We start from the raw sequence: 16,225 nt of genomic DNA on the forward strand, positions 1-16,225 counted from the left end.
TATATGAGTCTAATAATAGAATGGTCTCGCTCAGGAGAAACAAAATGGCGGCTATAAATTCCGATCAAGTATTATTTTTGGTTAGGCCCATTGGTGGACCAAGTTAAATCTATTTAATTCAAGGATATTTTTTCCCAAAACAGAATGAGACATGGGAGTACATCTAAATAAAAACATAGAGTTTTTATTCATTTTAATTTTGAAATGAAAAAAGGCTTTTTTTTCCTTTTAGGTCTAGTTAGGGTAGAGCTCAACTGGACGTTATGCCGTAGCCTAGGCCTACTAACAACTAATTTATTTTTAAGATTAGTACCATATTTTTTTATTTAGTGTAGGCCTACTCATTAAAAATATTTTGGTGGAAAATATGTCTGAATTTTAATTGGCCTAGTTAAATTTTGAATTATCTCTAAATGGACAGACTTTATTATGTTGAGTTTGGAAAAAATACCCCCAAAACAACAAACAATTATTGTTTCACTTACCTTATCGATTAAATCAATTATTGTTCCACACATCATCAGGAATTAATTATTCATGGATGTTTTGATGTTTGATTAGCTTTGACATATCTTTCTTTAATTGTATTTTTGTGATGGTGCACAATCATCTTAATAAAGATCCTACAGATTTCATTTATCATCTCTGATAGCCTACTAAGTAGTGACCATTGAATAAAAAAGACTTGTTATCAAATAAACATCTTCAAGATCAAATTACATTTATAACAAAAAACTGACACAACAAGTTAATTAACTGTTTTGATAACAATTGTATTACAATTATTTGATACAGTAATATGTAACAATAAAGAACTATTTCTCTCCCGAATAAAATCTCTTTACTTTAAATGCACTACCAAAGGCGCTACACAATTACGCATTTTAAAAGAAATTTCAAAACTTCCATTTCTTCAAAATAACAAGTTTGACATTTCTTGTAAGTATATAACCGACTACATACTGGATAATGATCCAATTTAAATTTTATTTTAGATTTTCTGTAGTTACCTAACCCTGTCTGAATTACCTCCCTCAATTTTATGCCTTTATAAATACACTTAGATAGTATGATTTCTTCAACATACTGTTTTGCATTTCTTGTGTGGGGTATTATATTAATATATTATAAATTGTACAATTACACAACTTAATAATTCCGATTAGTCGCTAAAACTTATAGTTTTTAAGCTTTTAACGTTATTTTATCTGAATTATCGCCCTTATTATTGTGATTTTTTATACGCCCACATTGAAATGTGGTCGTATATTGTCGTCACCCCCGTCCCTCCGTCCGTCCATCGGTCCAGCGTCCACAATTGCTTGTGGACGCTCTAGAGGCTAAAGTTAATATCCAATTGACTTTAAATTTATACACAGTGTTTAAGGTCATGAGACGAAGAAGCCTATTGATTTTCAGTGATTTCAGATAATTACTGCCAGAGTTATGGTCCTTGATCACTTTCAAAATCTTGTGGACGCTCTAGAAGTTAATATCCGATTGACTTTAAATTTATACACAGTGTTTAATGTCGTGAGACGAAGAAGCCTATTGATTTTCAGTGATTTCCGATAATTACTGCCAGAGTTATGGCCCTTGATCACTTTGAAAAATCTTGTGGACGCTCTAGAGGCTAAAGTTAATATCCGATTGACTTTGAATTTATACACAGTGTTTAATGTCATGAGACAAAGAAGCCTATTGATTTTCGGCGATTTCTGATAAGTACTGCCAGAGTTATGGCCCTTGATCACTTTGAAAAATCTTGTGGACAATCTAGAGGCTAAAGTTAATATCCGATTGACTTTAAATTTATACCTGGTGTTTAATGTCACGAGACAAAGAAGCCTAATGATTTTCGACGATTTCTGATAAGTACTGCCAGAGTTATGGCCCTTGATCACTTTGAAAAATCTTGTTGACGCACTAGAGGTCAAAGTTAAAATCCGATTGACTTTAAATTTATACACAATGTTTAAGGTCATGAGACGAGGAAGCCTTTTGATTGTCAGCGATTTTCGATAATAACTGCCAGTGTTATGGCCCTTGATCACTTTGAAAAATCTTGTAGACGCTCTAGAGGCTAAAGTTAATATCCAATTGACTTTAAATTTATGCACAGTGTTTAAGGTCATGAGACGAAGAAGCCTATTGATTTTCAGCGATTTTCGATAATTACTGCCAGTGTTAAGGCCCTTGATCACTTCAAAAAATCTTGTAAATGCTGTAGAGACTACAGTTAATATCCGATTGACTTTAAATTTATACACAGTGTTTGAGGTCATGAGACGAATCATATTGATTTTCAACGATTTTCGATAATTACTGCCAGAGATATGGCCCTTGATCACTTCAAAAAATCTTGTAAATGCTCTAGAGGCTACAGTTAATATCCAATTGACTTTAAATTTATACACAGTGTTTGAGGTCATGCGACGAAGAATCATATTGATTTTCAACGATTTCCGATAATTACTGCCCAAGTTATGGCCCTTGATCACTTTGAAAAAATCTTGTGACACTGATACACTGAGTTTAAGGTCTTGAGACGAACAAGTATATTGATTTTCAATGAATTTTTATGACTTGAACAACTAAATCCATGATGTTAAAAGTTTCGTATACTATATGTTAGCCTGGGCCCGAACTTTATAAAAACCAAACAAATTCTAATTGTTTTCTGATAAATACTTAATGAGTTGTTACTCTTAATCAGATTTTAATGTATTATAAATGTTTAATTACCGAAAAAAGTAAAAATATGCAACAACTCTTGTTGACTCCCCGGACGATTTCGCTGCTGTGGGCGTATGTTTCGTTGCCTGGCAACCTATCTTTATCACCTTCTAAGATATGACGTCATTCCCAAAATAACGTCGCAACTCAGTCAGCAGACTGTTGTCCCTCGAGACCGTCTACATTTCGTATTTGCTTCTTTGTATTCAGTTTTGTTTTTGTTTTTGTGACGGATGGAACATGTACCATATGTATTGAATAAGCTTACTGAAGCGTTTCTTGATTGAATTTAGAGTTTAGACTACTTTTTTATACATTTCACCGATGTGGTTACTTGTATAGTTGAATTTTACTACATATGCTTACATTCTTATTACGTGTAGCATCTAGCAGATCATGACTCATGCTGGCATTGCACAATGGGTTCTTTGGGTTGTATTCCTAATGTTTTCAAATTTGAGTGAAGTCTGTGTCACTACAGACCCGGGACTGTACAGCACAGTGGACACTTATGGCTAGCCCCCGGATCCATTCACTTCTTTTGAATTGTCTGTATGTTTGTGTTTTCCTGAGTATGATGTCCTGTCTGTGTATTTGTTTTTGTGTAAATTTTGTGTGGTGCAGTCCCCCTGCACTTACTATTTAAATAATAATAATGATATAATAGTAAGTAATAGCCGATTAGTACATACATTAATAAACAATTAGTTTGATAACAATCATATACAGTAATAACAAACAGGGTAGGGTGTGGTCGAGTGGTCTGATGCGCGCGTTTCAGATCATAAGGTCTGTCAAATGACAAGGTTCTATCCCAAGCTTGTACAATGTTTGTGACAAGGAGTAGGGTCGCCTGCCCAACTTTATGGGTTTCTCCGCTTTTCTCCCACTGCTAAAGACCCAGATGCACAAGTGAATTATTGAAATAAAATTCTACCATATGATAGTCCTGAAATAGCCTAGTTTGTAGCAAATGGATACAGTAATAAATAATTAATTTAATAGCAATAATAAACAATTAGTTTAATAACAATAATATACAGAAATAATTAATTTAATAGCCATAATAAACAGTTAGTTTAATAACAATAATAAACAATTCAAATTCAACAAGAAACTTACACTAGGGACCGGGTATCGTCCAGATTTTACGAAAAAAGGAAAGAAACTACGCTTATCATCTAGAATTTAATACACGTATCCATCTAATAGATTGGCGTCAAGAATGTGTTAAATGCCATCAAGATTCATCAAAAACCGCCCAGTTTGTGCTACCATGTAGATTAAGAAACACTGTTTACTTTTGACATCGATCGTCTGCTTTACGACCGGAGTGTTTAATTATTTAAGGCGTTTAGTTTTTACGCCAAATTACCACTTTATTGAGAGCCGCCTAGTAATGCAGGGTGCCAGTCAAGTCGTCCACAAGCAAAGTCGTCCACACCCGTTTCTGGAGTCGTCCACACCCGTTTCTGGAGTCGTCCACAACTATTGGTGATGTCGTCCACAACTGAGAATAAGACTCGTACACAATTTAATCGTATGGATGAAATAGCTAGTTCTTGTTGACTGATTTCAGATCGAATCACCGATGTTATTTGATTTCGGATCGAATCACCGATGTTTTTGTAATAAAGTTAATCGTATTGTTTGATTATTTATGATCATTGTTTTGATGTTAGATCGGCATTATGATTTTAGTTTGTTTTGTTCGTTTGTTGTTCACCGATGTTTTTGGAATGAAGTATACTTGTATTGTTTGTTAATTGCCGTTATTTTTTTAGCATTTTTGATTGTCTTTGTAATAAAGTATATTCACATTTTGTATTTGTTTGTTAATTGGCGTTATCAATTGCGATCTGGGTCGGACTAAACGTCCGCTACTTATTGCTTGATAGGTATCTAAAACGGTACTCTTTCTGTACATTTCTGATACACGGATACTTTTATGCATGTATTGCAAATAAACAGGACAGTTTTATCAAAGGTTGCCAGTGGCAACGAGTAGAAGTGGGATGTAAATTATCTCACTCTCTGTTCTTACGATCTCATTATGTTGAATTACACAGTATTTAACGTTTAAAATCCTAACTACTTTATGGAATCAATGACAAATCTAAACTTGGGCACCCCAATCATTTTTATTTTTGTTAAACTATTATAATTACAAACAAACATATTAAATGTGTTATCAAATGTGTATCACCTGAGGCATTTTCAATTTTAAAGAAAAAATGTTTTCAGCTTAGTATGTAATCTCGAAGAATTAGACAGATTAGGATCGATCAACTTTTTAAATGAACCAGCGGCTGCCAGGCAGGATACGCCTACATTTTGGAAGAGATGGATAGAGAACAACTAAAAACAAACATGATTTTCTGTACAATCAGAGGCAATAATCCAGAAAGTTATGGTCTGAAATGCACAAATATCAAAAGGGACTTTGATCTTTGGGATATGTTTTAAGTTTCATCAAAATCAGATAAAAATTGTTACTTCTAGAGGGTCCATAACCTTCATATTACATACTTTTACACAATTTGCGTACAAAGAGCGGGCCTTTTGTCGGGCAGTTTCATTTCGATTTTCCCGAAATTCGAATTCAACCTTCATTATGGTGGAATGGCAATATATTTAAACGTTTTTTAAAATCTGAAAAAAAATTGTGACCTCTGGAGAATCTGCAAGCTAAATATACGAACAATCAGGGGCATTAATCCAGGAAGTTACATTCGGTTATGCGAGATTATCAAAAGGAACCAAGATCTTAGTGTGATATAATCATACAGATTTTTTTTTAAATCAGATAAAAATTGGGACCTTCACAGGGACAAGCTAAAAACATGATTTTTATACGCCCACATTTTCATGTGGACGTATATTGTCGTCGCCCCTGTCCGTCCACAATTGTTTGTGGACACTCTACAGGTCACAATTCTTATCCGATTTTGACGAAACTGGAAATATAGGTTTATCTCCAAAAGATCTTGGTTGCTTTCGATATTGGCATGTATCGCACCGTAACTTCATGGATTATGGCCCATTCTTATAAGAAAAAAAATTTTTTGGGCCTTCCATCATTCTCCAATAGCGTAAAAATATGGTATATCAAGGTTGTGCACACCCAATAGAGGTCACAATTTTTATCCGATTTTGTTGAAACTTGAAATGTAAGTTGATAACCCAAAGATCTCGGTTCCTTTCGATATTCGTGCATATCGGACCGTAACTTCCTGAATTATGGCCCCTGATTGTACGAAAAATCACGTTTTTAGCTTGTGGATCCTATAGAGGTCACAATTTTTATCCGATTTAAAAAAACGTATTATTATATCACCGTTACACCCTAGGGACGACTGAGTTCGAATTTCGTGAAAATCAGCCCAAAATTGACAGACAAATTGACAGACAGAATATGGTATATCAAAGTTGTGGACCCAATAGGGGTCACAATTTTTATCCGATTTTGTTGAAACTTGAAATGTAAGTTTATAACCCAAAGATCTTGGTTCCTTTCGATATTCGTGCATATCGGACCGTAACTTCCTGAATTATGGCCTCTGTTTGTACGAAAAATCACGTTTTTAGCTTGTGGACCCTATAGAAGTCATAATTTTTATCCGATTTAAAAAAACGTTCTATTATATCACCGTTACACCCTAAGGCTGACTGAGTTCGAATTTCGTGAAAATCGGTCCAAAATTGACAGACAAAATGGCCGCCATTCGTTCCCAAATAGCGTAAGAATATGGTATATCAAGGTTGTGGACCCTATTGGCTGCCGTTCATTCAGTTCCTTTCGATATTTGCACATATCGAATTGTAATTTCCTGAATTATGGCCCTTGATTGTAGGAAAAATCACTTTCTTGTTAGCTTGTTCTCTATCCATCTCTCGAAAATGTGGGCGTATCCTGCCTGGCAGCTGCTGGTTATCCGATTTTGTTGAAACTTGAAATATAAGTTTATAACCCAAAGATCTCGGTTCCTTTCGATATTCGCACATATTGGACCGTAACTTCCTGAATTATGGCCCCTGATTGTACGAAAAATCGTGTTTTTAGCTTGTGGACCCTATAAAGGTAATAATTTTTATCCGATTTAAAAAAACGTATTATTATATCACCGTTACACCCTAAGAACGGCTGAGTTCGAATTTCGTGAAAATCGGCCCAAAATGGCCGCCGTTCGTTCTCAAATAGCGTAAAAATATGGTATATCAAGGTTGTGGACCCTATAGAGGTCACAATTTTTATCCGATTTTGTTGAAACTTGAAATGTAAGTTTATTACCCAAAGATCTCGGTTCCTTTCGATATTCGCGCATATCGAATTGTAATTTCCTGAATTATGGCCCTTGATTGTAGGAAAAATCACTTTCTTGTTAGCTTGTTCTCTATCCATCTCTCGAAAATGTGGGCGTATCCTGCCTGGCAGCCGCTGGTTAACTATTATAGTGAGAACTGCCAGCTCTTGATCTAATCCCCCATAATGTATCTTTATTAGACACCTACACCAATTTTGAATATACAACCTCAATTAGGAGAGTTATTGTGTTCCAAATTCTCAACCATTCAGATTGAGCAGAAAATGCTCATCATCGAAGTTTGTTAAGTTATTAATGTAATAAAACTATACACAAAGTTTCACCACTATCACTCAATTAGAATCAAAGTTGTCAAGCTCCAAAGTCTTGACGAATCAAGGAATCAAATTGCTTATCTCTGCTTACCCTAAGCAGAAAATGCTCATCTTTGAACTCCACCAAGGCATTCATCTAATGAACGCCTACACCAAGTTTGAACATTCTACCTCAATTCAAAGGAGAGTTTTTGTGTTCGAAAGTCTCAACCAATCAAATTGGTTAAGGCTCTGCTTACCCTAAGTAGAAAATGCTCATTATCGAACTTAGTCAAGGTATTGATGTAATGAAATTAAACACAAAGTTTCATCACTCTCACTTAATTGGAACTGAAAATGCTCACCTTCAAGTATACACAAAGTTTCATCACTTTCACTTAATTGGAACTGAAAATGCTGATCTTCTAATGAAGTTAGTCCGATACATGCCTTTATTGAAAGTTACCAGGATCTTTGGGATATAAACCTATATAGGTAGATAGAGATAACAATATGGGAGGGGGACCTAGAACAAACTGCAATAGAAATCATTTCTTTGGGAACTGTTCAGGTATGGTCTCTAGTACTCCCATAACGAAAGCAACCATTATCGGTCTTGGGGAAATTTGCATAATTAACATAAATCCAAGATGACCACCAGTGGAACAAAAAATCTCCGAAATCTCCAAAATGGTTGACTTTATTGCAAAAAAAATGTATTACCGACCTATAGGAAATTGATACTCGCGAGTTCAAAAATGCCGACATTTTTATTCAAAAATGCCGACATTTTTAAACCTACAACTTTATTGTAAAGTCGTAACGTCATTACGTACCGTACTGGTAGTTCTCATTGTGACATCATTATCAAATTTTATTGTAACTGCGCTCGTTGTTCTCGTTGTGACAAATTTTAAAATTTTATTGTAACTGCGCTCGGAAAACTACTGGAAACCACTGTACAATTTGTATAAAAGAACACACCTTCACCCAAACTGAAACTCGTTTAATTATAGCTGGAAGCCACGTTGGCTCACTTACCTTGGGGTTCCATGGTTGATCCTTGCGTTGGCCGAGAAAGTTCATTGGGATTTTCCAGTATGAGGGGTACACTACTGACAAATGACAGAGCCTGATCCCTACTTGGCATTATCTTACTAACTACCGTGTAGGCTGCCTGGAAGGAGGGGTTATGATAATTCTTAAACACTGCTTTAACTCACTGTATTCTACTTAAGAGGCATGTGGACGACCTCATATGACTACTCGTGCCCTTCACATATACTGTCCCCCAGTGTTTCAGACAAAGTAACAGTTGGGACACTTGTCTCTTACGGCAAGGGCCGGTAACTCAGTGAATAGTATACTTTCCACTGAATTACCGTCTTGCCTATAGATGAAAGTATTCCAGGCACAGTGCTTCTGCTCCGGAATCATTTTACGAATATCAAAACTAAGACGATGACAACAATATGAACTTTATTAACATCCAATACTAACTCAACTCACAACTCACTTCGCCCCATAAGACACTTCACTTCACCCCACAACACACTTCGCCCCATAACACACTTCATCCCATCACATATTTTCCCCGTTTAACCCATTTCTGGTAATCTCGGTCAATTATTCCGTACATAAGGCTTTGAACTTTTATACATTCTGTTCCAATTTTTGAATATCTTCGTGGTTTCAGTCCCGATAATTTAACCCCTATGATTCTAGCTAAATTTTAATGCCCCAGATTAAAAAGGTCATAATGGCTATTATAGATGACTACCCAAATCCCAAATTGCTTTGCAACCTTTCTTTGATTTCACACAGGTAAGCCCTTAAAAACTATGCTTCCACACAAGTAAGCCCCTTAACCTGCTTCTACACAGGTAAGCCCCCTTTCACACAAGTAAGCCAACTAATCTATGCTTCCACACAGGTAAGCCTCTTAATCTGCTTCCACACAGGTAAGCCTCCTTTTGCTTCCACACAGGTAAGCCAACTAAACTATGCTTCCACACAGGTAAGCCCACTTACTTTGCTTCAACGTGACAGGGAAGCCATCTAAACCAGTCTGCACCATTAACTTTCAAACTCACTTAGATCATATATTTTGTTATTCATTAAGATAAAATGTTCAGCCTTTACAATCCTAAAGTTTCCAGTGATCGCATCCACAAATCGGTTATTTTGATTAGTTTTGATGCAGTAGGAACAGGTCATAGAAACAGAATCATTCTGAGACATTCTCCCTCTGGTTCACATTTAACCAGGGCCTCCCAATTAGCCAATGTTGTTTAAATTCACGTTTACGTGACACTGTTTCATACCTGCGCTTTGATTCTGCTACTACTTGAGCAACATCGTCACCGGATCCGCGTTTCTTATTATTCAATGTCTTGCCGGGCTGTTGTAGTACTACCTGACTTCTTTATTTGTTGTGTTCCTTGTGATCGTAAATAATACTACAGCAACAATGATTTCACAGCTTTATTAGTAAACTGGAAATAACTTTGCAGGTTCCTCGTTCTCAAGTATATAATGACTGGTAAGAATTTCTGGGTGAGCTCTAATCTAGCTCTCCTCTACACCCTAATTTATACCCCCTACTTTCCCAGGTCTTTAATAACCTTGACGTGAATTTCCACGCCATATAAGGAATAAAACTCTATATTTCCCACAAACAAGACAGGCAACATTACCTATTTTTGGTCAACCGACCATAGGTCAATAAACAGCTAGAATTTGTGGACTATTTTGACAATGATTATAATTTAACTAAAACATCACTGTTTTTTACGAACAACTATAACCATGTTCATTTAGTACTTATGATTTGACTTTATAGACCAAATTGAAGAGACAATTTTATAAAGAGCCAAAATTGTCTCAAGGGCCATAGTGCTACACTTTGCCCCTTCCACCCATCTTAACATCTCCCGACGACAAAGAGTGAAAGACAAACAACAACAGAAAAACGAAAGTCAAGGAAAAGCGTCAACAAAGGTCACATTTCCAAGGTCATAAATGTCAAAGCGAAAGTAGACAAGTATTAAATGGAATTGTCTCCCTTGGAGTAGAAACTGCGCTCCACCGCGTTTCCTCGATCTTTTACCGAACCCCAAACTTTAACAGTGTGAGCAACGGGGAAATGGATATTTTTAGATTTTTTTAGCGAAATTTTTGCGTGTCATCTTCGTCAATGTACATTTGTATCTCATTCTATTAAAAAACAGTACTGTACCGGTGGGCAAGTCCCAATGAAAGTTTTACCTGTCCGCCGTAAATTTTACTTGTTCCGGGCAATCGGACAAGCACTAATGTCACAGACTGCTAAACTATACTTCCACACAGGTAAGCCTCCTTATTCACTTCCACACAGGTAAGCCCCATTTAATTTGCTTCCACACAGGTCAGCCATCTAAACTATGCTCCCCTTAAATTGCTTCCACTCAGGCAAGCCATCTAAAACTTTGTTTCCACAACTTTCACACAGGTAAGCCCCCTTTAATTTTCTTCCACACAGGTAAGCCCCCTTAATTTGCTTCCACACACATAAGCCCCCTTAATTTGCTTCCACACAGGTATACCCCTTAACTTTGCTTGCGCAGAGATAAGCCCTCTTAGCATATGTTCCATGTTAGGTTGTGGAATAATAAGGCTGAACAGTCTCACTCAAAGTTATTAAAGAAAAACATTCACTTTACTACTTGCCGACACAGTATAAATAAATTAAAACAACCTTAGTGTATGTCCAATGTTAGATTGCGGAATAACAAGGCTGAACAGGTTCACCCAAAATTATTAAAGAAAACATTAGCTTTACTACTTGCCTGCACACAGGTAAAGCCCTTTTATATACTAAAAAAAAGGTCAACCTTAGCATATGTTTCCATATTAGATTGAGGAACAAGGCTGAACAGTCTCTCCTAAAATTATTAAAGAAAAACATTCAGTTTACTTCTTGCCGACACAGTAGAAATAAATTAAAACAACCTTATTGTATGTCCCATGTTAGACTGCTGAACAACAAGGCTGAACAGTTTCACCCTAAATTATTAAAGAAAACATTTGCTTTACTTCTTGCCGACACAGTTGAAATAAATTAAGACAACTTTATTTTGTGCTCCATGTTAGATCGTGAAACAACAAGGTTGAGCACGACTCGCCCAAATTATTGAAGAAAACATTCATTACTTTGTCTACACAGTAGAAATAAATAAGACAACCATTGGTGGATGCCCTATGTTATAATTATATTGCGGAACAAGTTCACCCAAAATTATTGATAAAGACAGACAGACATTTAATTCATCCTAATCAATCGACCACAGCTAAACACAAGTCACGCGTGACGCATGCACGTGCGTGACCCATATCAATGTTTTTCTTCAAATACTGATATACATATAATATGCTATTACTATACCTTCTAGATTCAGATTCAGATACTTTCATGTCGAACACTTTAATAACCGAGAACTAATGCCAGATAATCCTCCATTCTAGCATCCAAGATTTTCTCTGGCCCGTTCATTATCAAAGTTTATGTCAGTCGCAAACCTTTTTTGATCTACATAATGTATTGCATTAAAAGTTTCGATATTTACACCAGGTACAATATTAGTCAATTTCTTCGGGGTGAACCATTTCCTCTTAACGCCTTCAGAAATTTATTTGCAAAGGGTTTACTTTCCCGTTCCACGCTGTTTGCGACATTTCAACAGATCGTGAACTTGTGCGCGAATTTGACTTGACTACTCAAGTGTTTCAGACAAAGTAACAGTTGGGACACTTGTCTCTTACGGCAAGGGCCAGTAACTCAGTGAATAGTAAATTTTCACCTAAGCATTCAATACAGCCTCATAAAGTGCAAAAAAAAAAACCTGATGTGTTATGTAAAATCCTTTTTACAGATAAACATATACAAGAAATTGGATTGGACCGATCGGTAATTAAATCTATACCAGATACTATTCCTAAAATTTCACCTACAGTCGTATACAAATTTTTACCTCCAATTCGTAATAAAATATTTAACTACCATGAAACTATTGAAAACCTTAACGTACAAGAATTTATTGACAATTACGATAATGCCATGTGTCAATGTGCCAACTCTCCCTTTAAAGACGAGTTTCATGACCATATACTGACAGTAAACTTCAATATTGTTGAAGATAAAAATATTAAAAACCTTTTCCGCTTTGGACCACAATTTAGAGAACAACCAAGTAAAACTAATTTCAAAGATAGGTTGCCAGGCAACAAAACATACGCCCACAGCAGCTAAATCGTCCGGACAGTCAACAAGTGTTGTCGCATATTTTTACTTTTTTCGGTAATGAAACATTTATAATACACTAAAATCTGATTAAGAGTAGCAACTCATGAAGTAATTATCAGAAAACCATTAGAATTTGTTTGGTTTTTATAAAGTTCTGCCCCATGCTAACGTTTAGTATACAAAACTTTTAATATCATGGATTTAGCTGTTCAAGTCATAAAAAGTCATTGAAAATCAATATACTTGTTCGTCTCAAGATCTTAAACTCTGTGTATCAATCTGAAGTCAATCAGATGATAACTTTAGCCTCTAGAGCGTCACAAGATTTTCAAAGTGATCAAGGGCCATAACTTTGACAGTAATTATCGGAAATCGTTGAAAATCAATAGGATTCTTCGTCTCGTGACCTCAAACACTGTGTTTAAATTTAAAGTCAATCAGATATTAACTTAAGCCTCTAGAGCATCCACAATATTTTTTGAAGTGATCAAGGGCCATAACTCTGGCAGTAATTATCGAAAATCGCTGAAAATGAATAGACTTCTTCGTCTCATGACCTTAAACACTGTGTATAAATTTAAAGTCAATCGGATATTAACTTTAGCCTCTAGAGCATCCACATTATTTTTTGAAGTGATCAAGGGCCATAACTCTGGCAGTAGTTATCGAAAATTGCTGAAAATGAATAGACTTCTTCGTCTCATGACCTTAAACACTGTGTATAAATATAATGTCAATCGGATATTAACTTTAGCCTCTAAAGCGTCCACAAGATTTTTCAAAGTGGTCAAGGGCCATAACTCTGGCAGTAATTATCTTAAATCACTGAAAATAAATAGGCTTCTTCGTCACATGGCCGTAAACACTGTATATAAATTTAAAGTCAATCGGATATTAACTTTAGCCTCTAGTGCGTCCACAAGATTTTTTGAAGTGATCAAGGGCCATAACTCTGGCAGTAATTATCGAAAATTGCTGAAAATCAATAGGCTTCTTTGTCTCATGGCCATAAACTCTGTATATAAATTTAAAGTCAATCGGATATTAACTTTAGCCTCTAGAGCGTCCACAAGATTTTTTGAAGTGATCAAGGGCCATAATTCTGCCAGTAATTATCGAAAATTGCTGAAAATCAATAGGCTTCTTCATCTCATGGCCGTAAACACTGTATATAAATTTAAAGTCAATCGGATATTAACTTTAGCCTCTACCCCTCTAGAGCGTCCACAAGCAATTGTGGACGCCTGACTGACGGACTGACGGACGGACGGGGGCAACGACGATATACGACAACATTGAAATGTGGGCGTATAAAAAGTTAAATAATAATCTAAAATCTCAAATTAGGAAATGTACAGTAACTTGGTCTGATAAATCTTGTCAAAGAGAATCAAATATAATATACTCTTCCAAAAAAGATGGGGATATTGAAATGCAAATACATGTACCTATGCAAGTTGTGATACGATAAATAGTCATGGACACATGACATGCTTTGAGAGTATGTTCACAGATGATGAACTTATCGCCCCAACAGAACCACTGAGCTGCACCTGCAACACGCAATAGCGCCATACAGTGGGAGGGGTTCATTGTCAAATTTGACACTTCGAGGAAGGCTTGATGAAAACTGCCGCGTGCTGGTTTATCCTATCCATGTTTGCTTTCCTATCGGTTCTTGCATAAGATTTACTGTTTAGTGTATCTTTGTATTAGTGTGTTACATTTAATTTGCAATGAGACGTCTTCAACATGATGAACATCTATGTGCTATTGGCATGCTGAATTTGGGTTCTACACAGCGAGCAGTAGCCAACATGCTTAATGTGTCACAGTCTCATCAGCAGACTGTGAAACCGGTACCAACAAACACACAATGCTGATGAAAGATCTCATTCAGGTCGTCCTAGAACCACTACACATGCCCAGGATCGATACATTCGTACACAGGTCCTGCGAAATCGAGGACAAACGGCCAATCAGCTTTCTGTAAACTTGTACCAAGTTACAGGAATTTGAGTTACACCCCAAACGATTAGAAATCATCTACATGCAGCCCATTTGCATGCACGACGACTGCATGTTGTGCCTCCATTAACTCGCCAGCACATGGCTAACAGGCGTCAATGGTGTAGTCCAGTAAAAATACTAAATAACCTAGAAGAAATTGCAACAGAATTTTTCTCAACGGAATCTGGTAGAATGGTTTCGGAAGGTCTCCCACACGAAAATCACCCAAAATAAAAAAATAGCTTTTCGAGTAATTAGCATAAATCCAATATGGCTGCCATGGAAATCTCAAAACTCGAATATCTCGGGAATGGTTGAATTTAGGACTTGTAAATGTTTGACGGGTAGATAGGGAAGTGGTACCAATGAATCAGAAAACATAGCTAAATGGTTTCCGTGTGACGTCATAACGTCATAAGTCCTATACGGCGTCCCTGTGACGTCATAAGTCCAATATGGCTGCCACTGAACCTTTAAAATTCTGGTTGATAATGAATGATTGGATTCAGGGCATGTAAATGTTTGACAGGTACATAGGGGAGTGGTACCAATGAATCAGAAAACATAGCAAAATAATGTTTCTGTGATGTCATAACTTCGTAAGTTCGATATGGCGTCCATTTGACGTCATAAGTCAATTGAAACCTTAAAATTTCAATATCTCGGGAATGGTTTGATTTCTGGCATGCAAATGTATAACACGTAGATAATGAAGTGCTACCGATTAATCAGAAAACATATCTAAATGACGTGCATTCACAGCGTCATATGTCTAATACGGCGTCCAATATGGCTGTCACGGAAACCTTAAAATTTCAATATCTCGGGAATGGTTGGGTATAGAATTTGTCCATGTATTTCGGGTACACAGGAAAGTGGTACCATCAAATCAGAAAAAAAAAACTCAGCTAAATATTCCTAGAAACATTTAATAAAGAGTCTAATGTATATAGAAATTCATGCAGTAGGAACAGTACAATTACAAGTATAGCTCCAATTGTAACAAATAAATAACTATTACAGCGATATAACAGTTACAAATCGTTGGCTGTATCTTCAGATACGACAGCAGAATTGACACAAACGACATCCTTGCATTCCGCACACGCACTTGTGCACTCTAGTCCATGCCTCTTACATGTACACCTTTTTGAGCTACAGTCCATTTTACATTTGCAGCGAATAACTTTGAGTAATCAGATTAAAGACACATTATGTAAGTTTTAGATAAATAGCTAGTCATTCTTGCTATAATAGTTTGAAAATAGATAATGCAAAATTAATATTTTAAAATTTTCGTTCAAATTACTCTATTGCGAGCGAACATATTAGCCTTTGACGGTTTGACAAGAAGTGTGCATTAATTGTAACCACCATACTGGTTGTTCGAAGCTAAGTCTCGCCTCTCCCGATGGCATCGAAAATTGATTTTGGTCTTATGTTAATAAATGTCTAATTAATAGTTTATATATCATTTCAGGCCTAAAGAAAGACCTGCAATAGGTACGGTAGATTTAGCTCTTGCATAATGTATGTTTAATACAGATCATTCAAAAATCATGTAAATATAACAATATTCT

General features: G+C 36.1%; 1 protein-coding gene across 6 annotated transcripts in view; it reads left to right on the forward strand.

The window, feature by feature from the left end:
- Positions 1 to 16,225, forward strand: part of LOC126820654 (ribosome-releasing factor 2, mitochondrial) — a 102,325-nt gene that overhangs the window by 25,057 nt on the left and 61,043 nt on the right. The gene's annotated exons all lie outside the window — the stretch shown is intronic.

This window comes from Patella vulgata, chromosome 5 (genome assembly GCF_932274485.2).
Source record: "Patella vulgata chromosome 5, xgPatVulg1.2, whole genome shotgun sequence".
In the NCBI taxonomy this organism is placed as follows: Eukaryota; Metazoa; Mollusca; class Gastropoda; family Patellidae; genus Patella; species Patella vulgata.